At 40.8% G+C, this 13,751-nt stretch overlaps 1 protein-coding gene across 3 annotated transcripts in view; it reads left to right on the forward strand.

Annotated features, from left to right (window-relative positions):
- The first annotated feature begins 232 nt into the window (after positions 1 to 232).
- Positions 233 to 13,751, forward strand: part of CDC42SE2 (CDC42 small effector 2) — a 107,244-nt gene continuing 93,725 nt past the window's right edge. For 2 of the 3 annotated variants that reach the window (XM_065599321.1, XM_005303071.5), the window contains exon 1: positions 233 to 770. The gene's annotated coding sequence lies outside the window, so the exon portion shown is untranslated. Of the gene's footprint in view, positions 771 to 2,197; positions 2,277 to 13,751 lie in introns of all 3 variants that reach the window. The other variant, XM_065599322.1, reaches the window with a different exon arrangement.

Consider the following 13,751-nt stretch of genomic DNA (forward strand, 5'->3'; position numbering starts at 1 on the left):
CAGAGAGGCTGGGTGGGGATGGCAGGGTGCCTGAGGCTGTGCAGTCATCCCCCGCGGACCCGGGCCTGGAGAACAGACTCCGGGGCCAAGGCTGCCCCGCCAGGTCTGTGGGAGTGGCTGGTGAGCCCAGCTCCGCTTTCAGGGCGCCTGAGACCTCCCGCCGGGGACGCCCTGGCCGCGGGTGCCGGGGAGCTCTCCCCGCCGGGCGCTGCAGACCAGGCGCCAGGGGGCGCCCCCCGCCAGCTGCCTGCGTTCTCCCGGGCGCACCCGGGCGGCTCTGGCGGCTGTTTGAAAGTGCGGAGGAGGAGCGGGGCTGCGCACGGGGCTGGCGGGCAGCGGCAGCCCGGCCTCCTTTGTCCCCTCCCCTAGTCGCCGAGCCGGCAGCGGGTGCAGCAGCCGGGAGCTGAGCGGGCCGGCCTGGGGAGATCTTTCCCTTCCCGCAGCAGCACCGAGGTCGCCATCTTCGCCTCTCCGCCCCGGCTCCCAGGCAGGGCGACGGAAAATCCCTCTAGCCAGGCGCTGCTCGTGCCGCATCCCTCGCCGCCAGCACCCAGCGCCCGCCGCCGCCCGAGAGCCAGGGCAGCCGGGGAGGGGAGTGGGCGCGGCCCCCGCCCGCTCGCTCGCTCCATGTGATCGCCCGGGCTCAGCAGCCTCCCGCACTGATCTCATCTCCATCCTCCCCAGCGCTGCGGGCACCCGGCGGGAGACGGAGGTGCCGAGGGGAGGCGAGGGGAAGCCAGACAAAGGAGCAGGCGCTGCTGTAGCAGGAGGTGAGTGACCGGGGGGTTCATCGGGCAGAAGGGGCCTAATTTTCGTGCTTCTCCCCCATTTCTATGTAACCTCCTCCTTCGAAAGCCTCCGGCTTCATGTGCACTGGGAGTGGCCTGTTCTCCTCCCTAGAGAGCAGAGCGACCCCCCCCCCGCCTTCCACCATCACCCCCCCCAAACTCCGCTGCAGCAGCAAAGCAGGGATGCAGGCTCGCCCAGCCTTCTGCCAGCGAAGAGGGGAGCAGGGTTGGGGGCGCAGGGCTGGCATCCCCATCTGGAAGACTAGTGTGATCTATAGTGCGGGTGTGTTTGTAGGAAACAGACAGCCATACCTGTGTGGACCCCACTGGGCTACGGTGTAATGCACCAGAGCCTGCAGCTCCATTTTCATCCCTGGGAAAGTCCTCTGCTCTCCATTCTGTTGTCACTTCTCTTCCTTCAAAGTCAAAGCAGGAGGAGGGGGAATTCCCACACGCAGGGCAGAAATGAAGGCTCACTGTGCAATAGTTCTCGCAGTGTGAAGTAAGTGGGAGCAGAAGGCTAAAAAAACTTGGCAAATGTTTGGTGTTATTGCATAGCCAGTGCTGTTGTCAGTGGCAGGTCAGGTTTCTCAATGGCATGGACCAAAGGTTTTGGGGAAGGGAAGCCGAGTCTCTCTGATCCTAAACACAGTGCCGTGCCCCCCGCCTCCACACACTTTTTTTTAATTAGGCTATAAACCCTGCAATTGGATATTAGTAAGCAAAAAAATCTAGGGCTTTCTCTCCCCTCCTCCCTCCAAGCTAATCAGAACATTAACAGAATTAGTGCCTGCACAGCTTGACTCTTTCTTATGGAGTTAAAGAGAGCAGGAGAGGAAACTCCAATAGGGATTTAGAGCACAAATGTATTATTTTTTTTCTCCTCTCCCTCCCCCTGCTTATCTACAGTGATTGTAAGGCCAGATTTGCTTTCTTTCCACAATGCAGTAGGCTTCACTGTGAGTAAAGTGATGCTCCTACAACATTTAAAATAAAATACTAGCAGTTATTTCCTTGTTCCTTTTTTGTCAAAGTGGCAGCAAGGACAGTTTCATTTGCTCAAAAATATTAAAAATTGCTGTTTCTGGGGAAAATATGACAATTGAGAGCATTGAGGGGGACAGGTGATGCCTTTAACAGGTTGTGCAAGTGCAAGTGCTTCTTGAGCTCAAGGACAAAAGGAGGCTTCTTTTTTTGCCTTTTTTTTTCTTGGCACAGAGGGTGTGGTAATGGCACTGTAATGCAGCATTGGTAACTGAACAGGAGCAGGGCACTGTTGACTGCATATCTGAGGAAAAACGTTTGTCCGTTATTGGGTGCTATGGAGGTGTTAATGAGTTCATGGTTGATGTGACAGCTTTTATTGTTACATAATACAAATCTGAGTAAAATATAAAAATTCATTCTAGGAAAATCACCTGACACTATCCACAAACTGTATGTATGTAACTCATTGGTGAGTTAGCAGCAGCACATCAGAACTGTAAGGTAGTGTTGCATATATGAATTTATCTGTCTTTGAATTTAAACCTGTTAATTTCAAAATTCAGTGTTCCTAATACAAAACATCTAAAAAGTCACCTTTTCAAATAAGTAACAAACTCCTGACATGTTTTGAAGTTTATTTTGTATGACCAACCAGGTGTGAAGAACTTTGGCATAAACTATTGCTTTTCATAGGCTAAGAAAATATAACATTCTGAGGTGAGATTTGTGACTTAGACATGCAGCATGAAATAAGTGTCTCACAAATTCTTCATGTTGTTTTGAACCAGAGGCTGACTGCTCTTTGGGTGATTTAGGGTAAACGTTAAAGAAAAATGTTTATTTTTATGTTCAGTGAGTAACAAGATCTTCTAGAGGCAATTCAAACAAACAAACAAACAAAAAACCCACAACCAGTGCTGTGATGACAGCTATTTATATTTTTTTCTGAAAATAAAAACTTAAAGCTAATTTTTGAGTGCTATCTGACAAAAATTTATTACTTTCTCATAGCTTAATGGTTAACTTGATTTAGTAAATTAAAGATATATCTTTCTGTGACAGAAAAGCTTATGTAATATTATTTTTAAGCTCTTCATTTATCTTCTGAATCCTAGCACAAAGGGCCAAATTCTGTTCTGTTTTATATGGGTATAACTTGAGTAATTCCGATGATTGTAATGGTATTATGCTGGATTTACACTGGTGCAAGTGAGATTAGAATTTTGTCCAATGATTAAGTTTGTCTTTCTAGTTTATAATTGCCCATATAATACTACCTTGCTCATACCCATGTTGATCTAAGTAGGGAAGAGCTGATAGCTGGTGAAATTCTCTTACAGAACATTTTATATTATGAAATATCTTTGGGGATTTATAGTACTAAAAAATTGTTGGAGGTAAGCAAGTCATTTTGGAAACGACACCACTTGCATTGTCAATATACCTGTGCAACTCTTAGTCTGTTCCTGATCTCTTTCAGTTTCTATTCTCATTTCCCTTTTTGCCAAAAAAGGCAATGTTAAAGATTAAATGTTGGAGAGTGAGAAGTCTGCCCCTGATCCTGCAGATACTTCTGTAAGTGAATAGTCTCACTGAACTCATTGCTTAGTTCAGTGGGATTATTCACTTTGCATAAAGTTGAGCATAGGTGTAAATATTTGCAGGATTGGGGTTTAAACAATCTGTAGTTTTTCTCTTAGGTGCAGTAAGAAATTTAGAAGCAAAAGTTAATTTTTTTTCTTGATAATTAAAATGACTTTATTAGTGGTTAGTGCATTTTCTACAGAAGAGCAGGTTCCTAACTGGATTCTTCTAGCTTTTCTCTCTGAGAAGTAGTGGAGTCATTCCTACAACAAAGAATTCGGGGGCGGAGGTTCTTCTTCTTCAAGAAACTTCATGACATTGTTGATACCAAAGATCTGTAAATCAGGAATTATAAAATTAGCCTTAGTAAGTATTTTTATAACCTGTTGTTGCACTGATTGAGTGAAGAATAAAGGAAGCTGTAGGGTCATTACATATAATTTGTTAGTCCATGCCTGAATCTCCTACAGCTTTACGCTATCACAGTAGAGATAGGTGAGACTCAGAGTTCTAAATCTACTGGCTATTTTTATATTATATAACAAGAAAAAACAACTTGTCTTGATGCATGCCATTAATTCTGACCCCAAGTGCTTGTCAGAGTTCTACAGTAGCTGGCATTGTAACGATTTGAGGAAAGCTTGTCATGATAGAAAAAGACGGCAGGAGTTTTTCAACATCTTGTCTTGGTTCCTGTTATCCAAAAAAATAAGTTGATTGAGTTTAGCAGGGGAAATGGAAAAAATAGTACAAAGAGGAAAACTGCAGCAGAGTGTTGTAAGTGACTTTTTTGTTTTTGTTTTGTTTTCTGTCAGAACAGGCAGTATAATGATAGATCATGAGTAATCTAGTGGTGACGAGAAACCATCTCATGTCACTTGGAGGCTCTACAGTGAATAAGAAATGCTTAGAAGATTGTTTTCAGCAAGAACTATATTAAACACTAACACTATTAAGTCTTTAGTGGGGAAAACTAGATTGTGATGAAAAAATGTTCACCACCAGTCACTGTCAAAATTAATTGTTTGTCCACTAGGGTGAGGTTATGATCCAATGTGATGCCAGGGAACGTAACTGACTTTTTAGAATTCTGTGTATGTTTCTGTTGTCCTTAGCTTCTGGATGGTTCGCAAATATTTTTTTTTAACTAGAATTCTAAGCCAAATATAATTCAGCTTTAGGTTTCCCCTGGTAACTGTTAGATCAATAATATAGCTTCGCTTCTATTCTATTCTGTAATACAATTTTTTCCCTGGAAGAACAAGTTTAAAAACTTTTCTATTTAAAACACGATTTACATTGGCATTATGACATTATTGCTTTGGTTCATTAAATGTGATTGAATACATCAACCCTGCAAATTAGGCATGAAGTTTATATGGTTGATGCACATCTATTAATTTATACCAAGTTTTTAAAAGTTATCACTGACATAAAACTGCTCTCTGGAAGTATCTGTAATTGCTTGATATTACATGCAAATCTCTTTGAAACTTCATTTTTGGGTGAATTAGAGCCATCATAATGTGGCCAGCATTATGCACTTTCCCACACAGCTCTGACAAATGCCTGTCTTGATTGTCACCTGAGCAGATTACCCATCATGATTTTTTTTTTTGTAGTAGTTTGTGTGCCTATATCCCCTGAACTCCAGTTGATAACGATGAAGCTCATGTTATGTATGACTCAAATTGGACTGAATTTGGTGGTCTCATATTTATCTTCAAGTGATCCTTTGACCACATCACAAATCAATCATGGAACTTCTCATCATACTTGACAGCTCAAGTTCAGGAATCCAATAGCAGATTAGGATTGCAATTCAGTGGCCAGTGGAGAATGTTAGTACAACACATTTGCACAAGGTTTGGTTCAGACTAGAACTACTGACTCTTTCCTTACATAGGTTTTAGAGTAGCAGCCGTGTTAGTCTGTATCCGCAAAAAGAACAGGAGTACTTGTGGCACCTTAGAGACTAACAAATTTATTAGAGCATAAGCTTTTGTGGGCTACAGCCCACTTCTTCAGATAGTGGATATAGATATGTTCCACTCTATACGCATCCGAAGAAGTGAGCTGTAGCCCACGAAAGCTTATGCTCTAATAAATTTGTTAGTCTTTAAGGTGCCACAAGTACTCCTGTTCTTTTTCCTTACATAAGAACACATCTGGATGGTGTGGTTAGCTAATGATCTGTGGTCACCTTCTTAGCTCTGCATATCTGTTTCTCTCTTTAAACATCTTTGGTTTTCATCAGGTGATCTGATATTATAGGGAAGAGGACCATGTGTAGGTCAACATGGCCCTTTTATCAGGGCTTGCTAGTGCCTCCTCTCATCACATTCATATCAACTTTTCATGACTCTCCCATTTCTGTTCATGGTGGTCTGTGTTTTTTTCTATTAATAAAATAAATGTTTAACTCAAAACAACTAAACTAGCTTAAAAAAATTAAGAGCTCTGTCATTGATGTGATGTTAGGGTTGCTTTGATACTTTCTAAATGAAGGTTTTTCTGACTTCATGTTCATAAATTTAGTGTACATTGTAGAAGCTTGGTGCCGCCTTTCCTGATAAGTACTCTGACTACCTATGCCTTCAGAACAATGTGTCAGTTTTAAACCAAAATGCTTGTGCTTCACAATTCTGAAGGCTTGTTTCGAAGAGTTAATATGAGCCCTTCTCTGTTAGCTCAGTCCTCTTAATATCACAGACATCTTGCGCCCTAACAGTCTCTGAAGTGCCCTAAGGCGAATGCTAGCAGCATAATATACATTTCAAATATGCCATCTTTAGCAGTGCCACAGACAGGTTTTTTTCCTCTCCTGTAAGTACTGGATTGGTCTGTAAAAAGCAATCATGGACAGGCTTCTTAGAAATGAATTAAGTAAACACATCAGCTGTGATTGAGAACAAGAAGGTATTCTCCCCACCACCTGCTTTCCTCTTCCCATACACTATTCTTTGAGTGTAAAAATCTTCCTGCTGTAAATGTTTTTTTAGAAACCAGTGTTGGTAAAAATGGATCTGTGGAGTCCTTTTTTGTCACACTGATGAAGCATCAGTCAGTCTTCAAGCAGTGATGCTTACTGCTAAATCTCTTTTTTTCAGAGCTTGCTTTCTGAGCAGAAAGCCATCCTGAATATTCTGTGTCTCAGGTCAACCTCCAGCTTCATTCCTAATAGTTTAGTTTAATTTTCACCTGCATGACTCCCCATTCTAGAACCTGTTCATCCAAAAGCATATTGGAATGTAACCTAGTAGAAGGAATGGTGACTCTTGATGTCACCTGTAGACTATTTTAGGGATACAAGTTCTAGCACAAAAGTTAAACATAGCACATCTTATTTTGGAAGCCTTTGCCTCTGAGAAGTGGCTAATTCAAAAACTGAAATACAACAATCTTACCATTCTTCTGTCAGATCTGATGTTTTGCTTCTGCGTGTTGTTCTGACAAAATTATATACTGATTTAGATTCTTAATGACCACATGCAAATTGTTGCCACAGTACAAAAAACAAGCACAAATATGAGACCAAAATTGATTAGCTTTTTGGGGGATAACAGTGATACATGGTTACTCAAATTATGAAATACCTTCATTTTTTAAAAAAGATTAAAATCAGATCAGAGTAATATTACAGTTTTGGTCCTTTAGTCTTCATGAGCTTCACACATGCTTATCTGTGGTTACTTCTAAGCTGAGAGGGCACTACCAAATCTTTAGGACACTTCACTAGTTATCTCATTAAAATATATATTCAGGCACCATGGCAACAATTGGATTTGGATTCCCAGAGGTGAAAGCACAACAATTCATGTACTAAGTGTTCTAGTCCCCTAAATATTTGTCAGTTAAATCAGTCTATTGCTAGTCTTTATAAGTGTCAGCTGTGATTTTTAAAACAAGCTGGTATTCTCCTCCCCCACACCCCAAATACATACTTTGTTCTTTGAGGATGTAAAAACCTGCCTGCTGTAAATGACGTTCTGAAGTACAGTGGTTCTGAAAATGGGTCTGTGGAGTGTTTTTTGTCACAGTAGGGTAAAACATTAGTCTTCAAGCAGTGATGCTTATGGCTAGCCATGAACCAGTGAAAAGCTTCTCAAAGTTTCTGAGGGTATTTTAACCAGCTAAAAGCACTTGTCTGCATCATGCACAACTGCTTGGTGTCTGTCTTCCTTGGGCGAGCAATGAGGGCTTTAAGTAGAGGGAGAGATTGAGGAAATAAAGACCTTGGATACAAAATGGAAGCAGGATAGGCATAATCAGGTAACTGCACCCACCATATTAAAACAAGCTTATGTTAATTGTATCCCTCTTCACTCTGTTCTGTTACTGTTTTCACATTCCTTGCAGCAATTATAACTGCTGGAGAGTTAAGGACTGATAAATTGGGAGAGTGTCCCATGAGAAGGTTTATTTTGGGGGCTTGCAGTATATTTGTAGTTAGCGTAGAGATTGATACTTCAACAGGAGTAGAAGAATTCAGTTAATTAGCCACCCTTCTTGGAGGCACAATTAAATGAGTGCTGACATACTTGGAGCATTTTACTTTATCTTCCTCTGTACAGTGGGCAGAGTAACAGAGGTATTTGGTTATGCATAAGGGTCCATCCACATGTTTCCCTCTGTTAGGATTAGAGCCATAATTAGTGATCTACCTTCTGAAAAAATTACCACAGTATATTAACTCCCTTTATTGGTAACAGAATTCCCAGTCCCTGTCCCAAACCTTCCTAGCACTCACTGGTTAATAATTCTTATCTGTTTTCTCTTTGGCATTTTGTGATTATGACATGTGGACAAGGGGGATCCAGTGGACATAGTGTACTTAGATTTCCAGAAAGCTTTTGACAAGGTCCCTCACCAAAGGCTCTTATGTAAATTACGCTGTCATGGGATAAGAGGGAAGATCTTTTCATGGATTGAGAGCTGGTTAAAAGACCGAGAACACAGGGTAGGAATAAATGGTAAATTTTCAGAATGGAGAGGGGTAACTATTGGTGTTCCCCAAGGGTCAGTCCTAGGACCAATCCTATTCAATTTATTCATAAATGATCTGGAGAAAGGGGTAAACAGTGAGATGGCAAAGTTTGCAAACTGCTCAAGATAGTTAAGACCAAAGCAGACTGTGAAGAACTTCAAAAAGATCTCACAAAACTAAGTGTTAGGCAGCAAAATGGCAAATGAAATTTAATGTGGATAAATGTAAAGTAATGCACACTGGGAAAAATAACCCAACTATACATACAATATGATGGGGGCTAATTTAGCTACAACTAATCAGGAAAAAGATCTTGGAGTCATTATGGATAGTTCTCTGAAGATGTCCACGCAGTGTGCAGCGGCAGTCAAAAAAGCAAACAGGATGTTAGGAATCATTAAAAAGTGGATAGAGAATAAGACGGAGACTATCTTATTGCCCTTATATAAATCCATGGTACGCCCACATCTTGAATACTGCGTACAGATGTGGCCTCCTCATCTCAAAAGAGATATACTGGCATTAGAAAGGGTTCAGAGAAGGGCAACTAAAATGATTAGGGGTTTGGAACGGGTCCCATATGAGGAGAGATTAAAGAGGCTAGGACTTTTCAGCTTGGAAAAGAGGAGACTAAGGAGGGATATGATAGAGGATGGACCTTTGTTCTGACCCAGTACAGCCATTCTTATGTTCTTATGACACATCCCCAAGGACACCACTTGCTATAGAGTGCTGGGCTAGCAGAAGGCAAGATAAAATCACCCAGGTTGGCTGAGGTAGCTAGATAGAGTGGTACAATACTAGGGCTCTGCTTGGATTCAAACTTACAATACAAATATAATAATAACATAATAATTTAATAAAAAAACCCAATAGGGAACTAAAAAGCAGATGTCAAAATCAGAAGCCCATGGAACACTCTGAGAAAAATTTTTCTTTCTCTAGGGCTTAGTATAGCTTTAATTTAGATTTTAAACATTCTTTGCAATATTCAAAATACTCTTTAATTGAGATGTTAATTTGCTTAGATTTAAGGTGATCAGTGAATGGTTCATTCATTGGTTAATATATGGCCCACAGCCGCTACTTCCTTTTAATACTGAAATGTAGACTGTAGAGATTATAGATCTCAGCATCCAGTGCTTCCTCTTCATTTAAACATCCCCCTGCTGCAGCCTGCTCTAGCTATTGATTTTGGCTGTCTGTCTACTGTCAAGTTGCCAATGCGGTCCTTGGTTGGGCAATTGTTCCTCCTACTTCTTATGGCTTAAGTTGTATCTGAGCTGAAATGGCAATAAATATTAAATGTTTGCTCAGGCTAATTGTGTACAGTGATGTTCCTGCATTGTAGAAGAATTGTTGTATGAAAAATACTGATTCATTCTTATGATAATATTTGGAAAAAACTTCATATAAGAAATGTGAGTTGAGGCGCCTCATATCTTAAGATGAAACCTAATGATAAAAATTGTATCTAATGATCTGTCTTTCCAGCCAAGTACTTGTAGTAGTTTAAAAAGCAAGCAGGGATAACATTTCTAATTACACTGCTCTACAGCCAAAATGCTTCTGAAATAAATGTAGTCAAACTTTACTAATTCTGGGTCACTGAGAACGAAAATGATGCTTAAAATTGTTGATTGGCTCTAGTTTTCAAGATATGCTATTGGGTCAGTATATACTGTATATACTGACTACCCTTGACTTGGGAATGGCAGAGGATAAGTGAGTTATAAAGGGAAGGGATCTCAATTTAAACTAGAAATGACTAAAATACATCTTTGACTGGATCTATGAATAAATCTATGACTGGGCTTGGACAGTACTTGCTTTTTAGGCAAAACAATGAACGATGCAATCTGAAGCTGGTATTGCGTCATACATGATATGAATTGCATCATGTTATTCCTAGAAGTCATGGATGATGCAATCATAATGAAGCTTACATCACTCTGCTGAACAAATTGCCCTGTATCAGCTCTAGAAATCATACAGTGTCGTGCTCTCTTATTTGTCAGTGTTTGATTTTCCAAAGGGACACATTTCTGTTTAGCCAAAGTGAGCAGAGATGCTTCGTACTTGTGTGAACAGTGCAGATAACTTCTGCTATATTTGTGGTGAAGTGACTTTTGCATCACAAAAGCGCAGTATAACCACTATGGTTAAGAAAGCCTATCACCTTTATTTTGGTTGCAAAATTGGAGATCAGGACAAGAGGTGGGCCCCACACATATGCTACAACACTTGTGCAACAAATCTTCGCCAGTGGTTGAACAAGAAAAGGAAATCTATTCCTTTTGCAGTGCCAATGATTTGGAGAGAGCCAACAGATCATACCAGCAATTATTACTTCTGCATGGTGCCTCCGGTTGGGAAAGGTATGTCAAAGAAGAAAAAGTGGACTGTGCATTGTCCAAACATTCCATCAGCTATACGCCCAGTACCCCACGGAGAAGGATTGCCGGTTCCTTATGCACCAGTTTCATTCTCACTTGAGTCAGACGAGGAAGAAGAAGAGGATGAAACTTCTGGTCCTGAACCATCAATGTCACAGGACCCACATTTTCTCCCATCCTCCTCCTCTGAACCACGCCTCATAACACAAGGTGAACTGAATGACCTTGTCAGGGATTTAGAACTACCCAAGAGTAAGGCAGAGCTGTTGGGCTCCAGACTACAGCAGTGGAATCTCCTGGCAGGTGATGTTAGGGTTTCCATGTTCCGTGACCGTCAAAAGGATCTTGTCCCATTCTTCTTCATGGAAGGTGATCTTGTAGCCTGCAACAATATCGATGGTGTGATGGCAGCCCTCAACATCGTTCACGATCCAGATGAGTGGAGATTGTTCATTGATTCATCGAAGACGAGTCTTAAAGCTGTTTTACTGCATAATGGCAATGTTTTGCCATCAATTCCAGTTGGTCGTGCAGTCCATATGAAGGAAACCTATGACAACATGAAACAACTTTTGAGGTGCATAAACTATGACCAACATCAGTGGCAGCTTTGTGGTGATTTTGAAGGTTGTTGCTCTCTTGCTTGGTCTGCAGACTAGATACACAAAGTACTGCTGTTTTCTCTGCGAATGGGATAGTCGTGCAAGAGGTTCCCACTACATCAAGAAAGATTGGCCACTCCGATAGTCATTGCAGCCTGGGAGGAAAAGTGTTCAGCATCCACCAGTTGTTGAATCAAGGAAGATTTTGTTACCACCCTTACAAGCTGGGTCTGATGAAGAACTTTGTCAAGGCCATTGACAAAACACAAGCAGCTTTCAAGTACCTCCGTGGAAAATTTCCAAGGTTAAGTGAAGCTAAGATAAAGGAAGGTGTCTTTGTTGGTCCTCAGATTCGTGAACTTCTTCGAGATGATGCATTTGACCATGCACTGCGTGGCAAGGAAAAGACGGCATGGAAAGCCTTCCAGTTAGTGGCAATAAATTTTCTCGGAAACAACAAGGCAGACAACTACAGGTTGTTGGTGGAAAACCTCCTCAAGGCATACAAAAGCCTTGGTTGCAACATGTCACTAAAGATACATTTTTTGCACTCTCATATAGATTTTTTTTCCACCGAACTGCGGAGCAGTGAGCGACGAGCACGGCGAGCGATTTCACCAGGACATTGCAACAATGGAGAAACGCTATCAGGGCAAATGGAGCCCATCAATGCTTGCAGACTATTGCTGGACAGTGACAAGAGATGCTCCATTTAATGAATACAAGAGACAAGCCAAGAAGCGCCGAGTAGACACTGAATAGGACTAAACTATGTACCTAATAGTTTTTTGCCTTTTGTTTCATAATAAACTTTATTTATATAACCCTTTTGCTGATTTTTAAAGTGTTCCATAAACAGGACAGGTGAAATATTATCATGTAAAGCAACCATAAACACATGAAAAGACCTAGGTTTACAATTTATGATTAAAACTCTACTATCTACACAATATACATAGACATAAAATGTAAAAACTTAAATATCTTAGAAACAGTAGCCAATCAGTTGTTTTGTCATATTTGAACTCAGCACATCAAAATACATAATAAACAGCACATTTTATCTCTGAAGCAGACGACTTCTCAAAAAATGTAGACCAGTGTTATCTGTAACTGTTTAGAGCAGAACAAAGAACCATTTGTTCCATGTGTGTCTAAAACTGGGTCCAAAAACAGAAAGCAATTTGTGTATTGAATAACTGCTTAGCACACTACACCTTCATTTGCTAAGCATTTCAGTGTTTTATATTTTTTTAACAAGGCATTGCTTGAAGAAATATTTACACTTTTTTAAATTGGTCTCAGCTTGCATTTGCTTTGAACTTCACAGAAAGCAAGCATTATATCCATAACAAGTCAAATCTGTAAACTGTATGAAGCCTTTAACAAAGTAGAAAATGTAGTGTCACAAAAATCTTGATTGCCCACTTTCTCTATATTTTGAGTTAAATCAGCAATTTCTGACCAAGCTAGCTGTAGCTATCTCAGAAACTGTTAGAACGTCCTCTGTTTTAATTTATAGACTTGCCTTTTTGTGCACTTTGTTTTATCAAAATAATTCTTTCCTTTCCCTTTTGCTTGGCTTCAATGTTTGAAGTCACTTTTTCAATACGTGCTTTCCCCCCTCTTTTTTTTTTTTTTTACACCATGTTTTGGGGCAGATTAAGTCTTGCACAATCACAGCACTTAAGTTATAGTAAGGTATGAAACAATTCACTTGCCTGCCTTAGGTGGTCCAAAACGGTATCCTTCATGTGACTTGACCTCACATGTATGGTGCATGTGAGGTCATGCTGTGCGGCCCTCTGGGGACCAGATCTGGCCTTCAGACCATCAGTCAGACAATGCACAGCTGGTCAGGCCTTGCATACGTAGCTGGCTGGCCACTGGCTTGTTGTCTGTCTTTATTTCCCGCAAAGTACAAAATGCTAAGGAAGAATGTTCCCTGTTCCATAGAACTCGCAACCTAGACAGACAACTTAGAATTCAAACAAATGTATTTATCTGGTTAAAGACTGTGCCAACCAAGCAACACATTCAGATGATTAGATAGTCTTGTTGTTTTGGCACTGAGCAAAGTAATATTATTTGGAAATTCCAAGAATTGTGTTCAATTTATATTGCTCAAAGAATCCATTTTCTGGAGCAAACAAGTCTAAAGAGTTGGTGGAAGAAAATGCATTATGCTAGTTGTTCAAGAACTGGCATTTCTAATAAAATAGTAAGGGTGAGTATTACACTCAGAAGGACCAGAGAATAATTTGGATGCTTTTCTTCATACCAGATTCACTCTATTTGGATTTTTAATGCCCCCCCCTTTCCCCCCGTAACTGGAAAGGTGGGGTAGAGGATTGCTTATGCTCAGGTAGGTCAAATTTTAAAAGATATTTTAATCAGTGTGTTCTGT

The sequence above is a fragment of the Chrysemys picta genome, chromosome 6 (genome assembly GCF_011386835.1).
Source record: "Chrysemys picta bellii isolate R12L10 chromosome 6, ASM1138683v2, whole genome shotgun sequence".
Classification (NCBI taxonomy): Eukaryota; Metazoa; Chordata; order Testudines; family Emydidae; genus Chrysemys; species Chrysemys picta.